The 7,963-nt window shown below is 33.2% G+C and overlaps 1 pseudogene; it reads right to left on the bottom strand.

Moving 5' to 3' along the window:
* Positions 1 to 1,730: 1,730 nt before the first annotated feature.
* Positions 1,731 to 7,963, bottom strand: part of LOC104851323 — an 8,527-nt pseudogene continuing 2,294 nt past the window's right edge.

Genomic DNA, 7,963 nt, shown 5'->3' with positions numbered 1-7,963 from the left:
CTCCTAGTGAACTTCTCCCTCATAGGAACAAGCTCATGTCCATTACAAGAACAGCTAAAAAATGTCTAACTTGCTATTAAAGCTATTTCACAGAACCTCTCAGCAAGGAAGCTTTTGCCTACTTCCTGTAGTCTAACATATACTTCTCTAAGCTCAGGATTCTTCTCAGGAAAATCAATTTCCTTCCTCACCCCCTCCTTGATGTTATATATAGTCCCTTAGGTGAACAGAGCAATATACTAAAAATATAAGAAGCCAACATCAGCAACTTTTGAAATAGTTGTTACAAATCATATTACCTCTTATGAATTAGTCCAATTTCTCCTCTTCCACTTGAAGTAAATGTTCCATTTTGTATTTTTCTATAATAACTTTGAATTTAATATTTCAAGTAAGAATGAAAAAGAAAAATGAAATAATTGAATAGTTTTAAACAAATTAAATATAAATGTATATGTAATCTATGTATTTAAGTACCCTTTCTCAAAGCATAATTTAAAAAAATTAGACCCACAATGCACATATAAACACACATCATAATTCATAATAGAAAATGAAAATGTTATGGTTTCTATCATTAGACTATGTTAACATATATGCATGAGATTTTCTATACTTTTTCCTGGATAAAATTAAAAAATTTAAACAAACATAAGCTTTTTAATCCTATATGGCCAGAAATCATAGTTATTTGTGATCTCTTACCTTGCCAAAATAAGTACTTTTAAGTTTGTAATATAAAAACACAAACAAGGAGAAAATATGATTAAACAATGATAGTGAAAAAAAAAAGTTAAGACAGAATAGGGAATTTGAAGGATTTTGAAATGAAAAATATCCAAATGTATCTTCTTTGTAAGGGAAGAGGAAAGAGGCAGATAGAATGACTTGTCTACAGAGGCTTCTCATTACAAAGAAAATGTAAACAAATAAATTTTTTCTATTTTTTGTAATCATATATCTGTGACTAGAATTCATAGATTTACTTTATAATATACATCATAAAATCCTCAATCCAGGAACATTTTTCAGATACATAACTTATATACCACGTTAAATGTGGGACTATAGATTTTTATGAGATTAGTTCCAAAACTTATATCATATAAGAGTAAGCTTGACAAGTTTCAAAAGGTTAACCTGGGTATACTTATAAAAGTAAAACCATGTATTTTATGGATTCAGTGTAGCATTCTCTGTAAAATATAGGCTTCATTTAAAAGCCACTCATTTTCCAGATGTAGTTAATTAATAAGGAATTTTCCTTTTTCTTAAGAGCAGAAAAAATTTATTATTCAGTTTAAGATTATAAAAATTTTGCCATTTGATTATTCTCATAAATTTTGCTATCAGTCAATTTCTGAGGGTTTCAACTCAGTCTACAACTTTAAGAAGCATTATTGATCCCTTCTGTAGCAAATCATGCATTCTATATCAGTATTAAATATGACTTTGCCAATACCAAGGGATTTAAATACCAAGAAAATGATAGCAATCTCCATAATCTTAAAAGGTTGGCAAAACTAATGTCATCACAGTGAAATACAGTGCAAAATGTGACCAGGTCACTAGGTCAACATACTAATGTATGACTTTAATAATTTCTAGCTGCAAAACCCTGGATTAGCCAATAACAAATGTTTTTACTAAATTGTAGATTAGTTTCTTTGTATGAAATAATTTTAAAGTGCTCTAAAATATTGTTCAACTGCACACAAACATGAAAGATATCAAAGATCTTGTTTATCTCCACGTTTCTCTGTGGAATCAGGTGCATTCAGAACCTTATTAGTTTCAACAAAAACAGATTCCTGTTTATCCAGAGTCAGCAGCCGTGGCTCCTTTAATTAGTGTTGGGTTGGTAAGAGACTGTTGCTGCTTGGAAATTGTACTTGCTCCCATTTTTTTTTCTGCCTCTTCTTTGACCAAGAATCTTAACATAATTTGCAGGTATAAGTCCTACTGTTTGACCATCAACGCTAGTCAGAAGCCAACCATGAACTTTGGGTTGCTGTTCTTTGAGAGCTAAATTTAGTATATCACCAGTGTGGAATGAAATTTCTTCAGACATTGCAGCAAAAACATATTCTGCTCTAGCACCTAGGTGGTCATCCTTACCATTTGCCCAATTGGTGTTTTCTGTTACTTCAGGACTGTAGGTAGACAGCAGTTTCCAGATGAGATAACAACCACCAAGGATAACAGCAAAGAACAAGAATATTGGCCAAGATTTTGCTGAGTTAACTTCTTGGTCCTCAGCACCAAGAGAAGCCACAGTTCCTTCACTTTTTGCCCGCAGGTCCTCATTCTCCGAGCCTCTTCTTAAACCCATCGTACGTTGTAACCATCTATAAAGATATCTTATAGTCCTTACTACTGCGAAAGCTGAAAAAACCTTCGTGAAATGTATTTTTGGTCTGGAAAAGTGATTTGCTACATCCAATACAGCCGTGAAACTGTTATAGACAGCTGAAAAGGTAGCATCCATCATCATACTGGCAGAGGCAAATGCATGTACAATACTTTCAGTGGCCGGAAATGCACCTATGCTACTTTCCTCAGCTTGAACAAATCTACTTGCTGGACGATCATCTACACCGAGGAGATTATAGCCCAAACTATTATAACTGTAAGGGCTACAGTTTCCATAGAATGAATTTCCATTGGTGCCATATCCAGAAGAAAATGAACTGTGAGGAGGTATGAAAGTGCTCAAAGTGCTGCTTCCTGTTGGCTGTGATGGCCTTGGAAGGGGCTCTCTAGTAAGTGTTGGTTGTCCAGGTTTTCTCATGAAGTAGGGCCCAAGTCAGGAGATTGGTAAATGGAGTCAGGTCCTGTTCCTGGCCCGGCCCCCGGAATTCGGTGAGTCTCCCAAGGTTTCAGGGGAGGAGGCAGCTGAGAGATGGTGTCTCTTAGCCTCCTCTTTACTCCAACGAATTTTCTTTACATAGTCTTTTTTAACAAACAAAAGAACCTAAAACATTCTGATAAATTATTTCTTTTCAATTTCCTAAGATTCATTGCCTCTCTTCTGAACTCCTTTCTCCAATTTTGATTGACTTTTTTCTTGAATAAATCCACTTATGATGGGAGAACTAATTTCTATACTCATTTACAGCAGAAAGTACTAGCAACATTTACTGACATTGCCTAGAGCCTCACTCTTGCAGTATAGTTCAGCACTGAAAGGGTCACTTACTCTTGTTTTTCAGCATGAATGGATTAAGAGATTATTGGAGAGATGATTGGATTTTGAGGGCACTAATTTTGTCAGTGGGTCAATCCATTGATGATTTCATAGTTGAATGGGCTATTAGAACGTAGGCCCTAGTTGGACAGAGTGAGTCTTGGGGTGGGTCCTTCACAACTCTTATCTTACTCTGAGTCTCTTTCTGTGTGTGTGTGTGTGTGTGTGTGTGTGTGTGTGTGTGTTTCCTGGATACCATAAATCAAGACGCTTTTCTCTTCAGAGCAATGCTGTCATCCTATCTCTGCCTTGGAGGCAGCTAACCAAGGAGTGAAGATTCTTAACTGTGAGGCAAATTAACCTTTCTTTCTTTAAGTTGTGATATTCAGATGATTTTCCCCAGCAACTGGAATGTTAAGCAGTACAGCAAAGAAATACAGAAATCTGTATTGCTCTTTCAGTCTACAGGAAGAATTCTCATAATATACTTCTTGTGGATGTTTTGCTGCCCTGGAATAATAGAGGATGCCTTCCAAGACAAGATAATCTACCTGTCAGGCTCTACTTGGTCACAAACACAATATAACTTTTCTTTCCATTTCTTTCATTATATTCCTCTCCCAAAAGAACATAACCAGTGATATGGAAGGAGTAGAGAAGTTGACCATTTGCCTTAAGGTGGGTGCAACTCTGGTGTAATCTAAACTCTAAAGCTTCCACTGGACTCAAGCTGAATTTAAATTCCCTCTGAGTAATTCCCATATCAAAAAAATAAAAAAAAACTTTATTTCAGTTCTTGTTCCTATCAAACCTGATTAAACTGTTTTCTTTAGAATGTTTTTCATATGAATATGCATGTTTTATTCTATTTTGTAAGGACAGTTACATGAAAACTAATTCATCATATAACTTAGTTGACTAGTAGTGCAATTATTGTGAATAATTATTAACTTACTTTTTTTATTCAAATGAACATTTAATGTAAAAACAAATGTTCTTTTAAACTGATTTCTTTACATCTACAGTACCATTCAAATGCTTTATCATCTTACATGATTTCTTTAAAATCTTTTATTAATGGTACATAGAAAATCATTTTTTATGAATAGAAACAGCGATTTTTTCAGCTTTTATTAAAAGATGACATAAAAGGTTTACTCAAGAGAAATAATTTCATTACAATTTGGGTGAGGGAGTCACCAACTTTTGTGCAAACAATGCCAGCCTTCTTTTAAGCATTAAGAGTGTAACTGCTTAAGAAATGACATAAGCAATAACCCTACACCTACACATCCCCTAAAACAATCTATTTTTTTTCCATATGTGCGCAGTTTTAGCAAATTAAACCCCAAGAGAAATGCTCAAAATCCACTCTTCAGAGGCAAAATGAGACTTTAGTGGAACAGGTCATTTGTGGAGCTTACCAATGAAGAAGTCTGTAATGAAAGCTGCAGTTTTCCTCTTTCCTGTTTTGTTGTTTTTTTAACACAAAATCAATGATCAAGAACTTAATACTGGATGACAAATCACATCCATGCTATTAGTTAAATAGCCTCACAGATTAACTCACTTTTAAAATGGTAACTGTGTATATGTGTGAATGTGAGTACAAGGGTGTTTCAGTTTATATTATGTAAATACATATAGAGTAATATTATATGATGTTTTATTATTTACTCATTTAATATAAGGATAAATGAAAGTATTTGCTTAGTTTATTAGAGTTTTTCCAGCTGTTGTTTATGAACCAATGAAAACAGTTATCTATGATTTATATGACTATCTCATATTTCTGAGTATCTAAGAATCTGATTATTAACTACATTTACAATGATTTGTTTAAACTAATTTAGCCCCAACTGCTCAGCTTCCCTAAGAACATTCTTGAAAGCTGATACAGTAATGTAGATCACATACAGTTAAAAAGATCACACATCATGAGCAAGTTGATTTTTGTCCCAGAATGAAATGATGGCTCAATCTATCCCAATTAATAAATATAATATTCCACAGTAATAAAATAAACCAAAAGCACATGAGCATTTCAACAGAGAAAGACAAATCTTTAACAAAATTCAACATCCCTTTATTATAACAAAATACCTGAAGAGTGACATATGCAAGATCTTACCTCAATATAACATAGACTATGTATGATTGCCAACATCAAACTGAATCCCCTCCCCCAAAAAAGGAGAGAGAGGGAGAGGGAAAGAAATAATTTCCTCTAAAATTATTAATGAGAAATCAGTGTCAACTCTCACTACTCCTGCTCAATAAAATATTTGCAATTTTAGCAAGAAAAATTAAGCAATAGCAAGAAGTCAGATGCAAATAGAAAAGGAAGAAGTCAGTTTATCTCTATTTTCAGATAATATAATTCTTTATTTAGAAGACACTAAAAAATCCACCAGAAGATTTTTAAATAGGATAGATAAATCCACCAATGTGACTGGGCACACAATCAAAATAAAAAACTAAATAGCTCTACACTAATGATAAATCCAGTGGAAAAGTCAGGAAGACAATTGCTTTTCAGTAGCTTCAAAAAGAAGAAGAAAAAAACCAACAAACTAGGAATAAACCAAGAAGGATGTAAAAGAGTTATCTCATGAAAATAGCAAATCACTAAATAAAGAAACTGAAGAAAACACTAGAAGATGGAAGGACTGCCTACAATTATGGATTGGTAGAATTAATATTGTAAAAATGGCAATATTACTAAAATTGAGCTACTGATTGAAAATTATTGTGTTAACTGGGTTTCTTTTACTTATTGAGTTTATTGGTACTTCTTAGATATACAGTACAGTTACATTCGTTACTGGGATCTTGTACATTTACATGACCATCTTGGTTCTCATTAAGCTGGGTTTCTGACACTAGGAAAAAGTACCTGATATGCACAACTAAAAGGAAGAAGAATTGCTTTGTCTCACGGTTTCAGACATTTCAGTCCATGGTCAGCAGCCTCCAAGGAGTAAAGTAGTGGAAGGGCATTGGCGAGTGCATCTCATGTTGGACACGAACAGAGAGAGCAAGGAATAGGCAGAAAGAAAAAGGAACCAAGGCCAAGAATATTCTTATCACCATTATGCCCACAGTGACCCACCTCCTGCCAGGCCCCACTGCTTAACAGCATATTCAGCAGTGAACTCATCTGTGGATTTATCACCTGATGAATTTAATGCTTGCATGATCTATTCACCTTCGAAGAGCCTCACTTATGAGCACCTAAGCCTTTGGTGGTCATTTTAAGTCCAAATCATAACACTGATCCCATTACCAATTATATTCTTTAATGAACTAGAATAATTATATAAAATTTATATAGACACATACAAAGACAAGAATAGTCAAACCAATCCCTAGTGGGAAAGAAAAGCAAACATCTATTTATCTTCAAAATATTCCATAGTATCAAAAGCAACATGGAAGTAGCACAATAATAAAAACATATAGGCCAATAAAATAAAATGAGGGGTACAGAAATAAACCCACAAAACTAGAATCATCTGATTGCTGAAAAAATATGCCAAAAGCATATATTGAAAAAAAAGCCTCTTAAACAAATGCTGCTAAGTAAACTGGATATCCGTATATAAAATGTTTGAAATTAAATATCTATCTTTTACACTGTACAAAAAAATAATTCAAATGGATTAAAGACCTAAGTATAAGCCCTGACATTTTGCAACTGTTAGAAAAATATATAAGGGAGTCACTTCAAGTTATAGGCATAGACAAAAACTATCTGAATAGATTCCAATATACATGAAAGTGTAACAAGAATCAACAAACAAGATTATAATAAATTAAAAATGTTCTACACAGTAAAGGAAAAACTGTAACAGCATGAACAGACAGCATAAAAAAGTGGGGGGAAATCTTTGCAATTTACTTTCCAATACAGGATTACTATCTAGAATATATAAATCAGTAGGGAGGTTGCTGAAATTTAAAAAGAGATACCTTTTGATCTAGTTTTTGCTCCACTCACTGCTTTCTATGACCCCTAAATAATTAAAAAGTTAGTGTATTATAGGGATACTTGTGTACTAATATTTATTGTTGCACAATTCATAGTAGCTAAAGTACAGAAGCAATGAAAGTGCTCATCACTAGATGAATACATAAAGAGACTAACTGTATATATAATGATTATATTGTTATATATAATTGTATACACATAGACACATGTGAGTATTATTCAGTCAAAAAAAAGAATGAAATTATTGCCATTTACAGGAAGCTAGACGGTATTAGAAGCTATAACGTTAAGTGAAATAAGCTAGATTTAGAAAGTGAAATATCTCATTTTTCTCTTATATGTAGAATTCAAGGAAGAAAAACTGATGAAGATATAAAAGTCAAAGCAGAACCATTAGAGAAGAGCAAGAGAATAAAGTACAGGGAAGGGCAAGTCAGATAATGGGAGGGTGGAAATGATTGAAGTGTGCTATATGATGCATATCAAAATGAAACTCACTATTCTGTATAACTAATATCTATTTAAAATATGCTGAAGCAAGGACCAGGGATTTAGCTTGGTGATGCTGCCACCTGCCTCACAAACTTTCAATTCCCATACCCCAAAAAATTTTGAATCAAGCAACTAGCCTAATTACCAATCAACTAAAATAAAGCACTCATATTTTTCCCAAAATTATAATGGATGTGAAATTAAGTATCAAATGTTTTGATTATGGGTGAAAGCAGGAATATATATATATATATATATATATATATATACACATTATATATAATGCACATTTA

This window comes from Fukomys damarensis, unplaced genomic scaffold, assembly GCF_012274545.1.
Source record: "Fukomys damarensis isolate Sample0158 unplaced genomic scaffold, DMR_v1.0_HiC HiC_scaffold_35, whole genome shotgun sequence".
In the NCBI taxonomy this organism is placed as follows: Eukaryota; Metazoa; Chordata; class Mammalia; order Rodentia; family Bathyergidae; genus Fukomys; species Fukomys damarensis.
The sequence above is the reverse complement of the archived record's forward strand: the minus strand, read 5'-3'. Positions and strand labels throughout refer to the sequence as shown.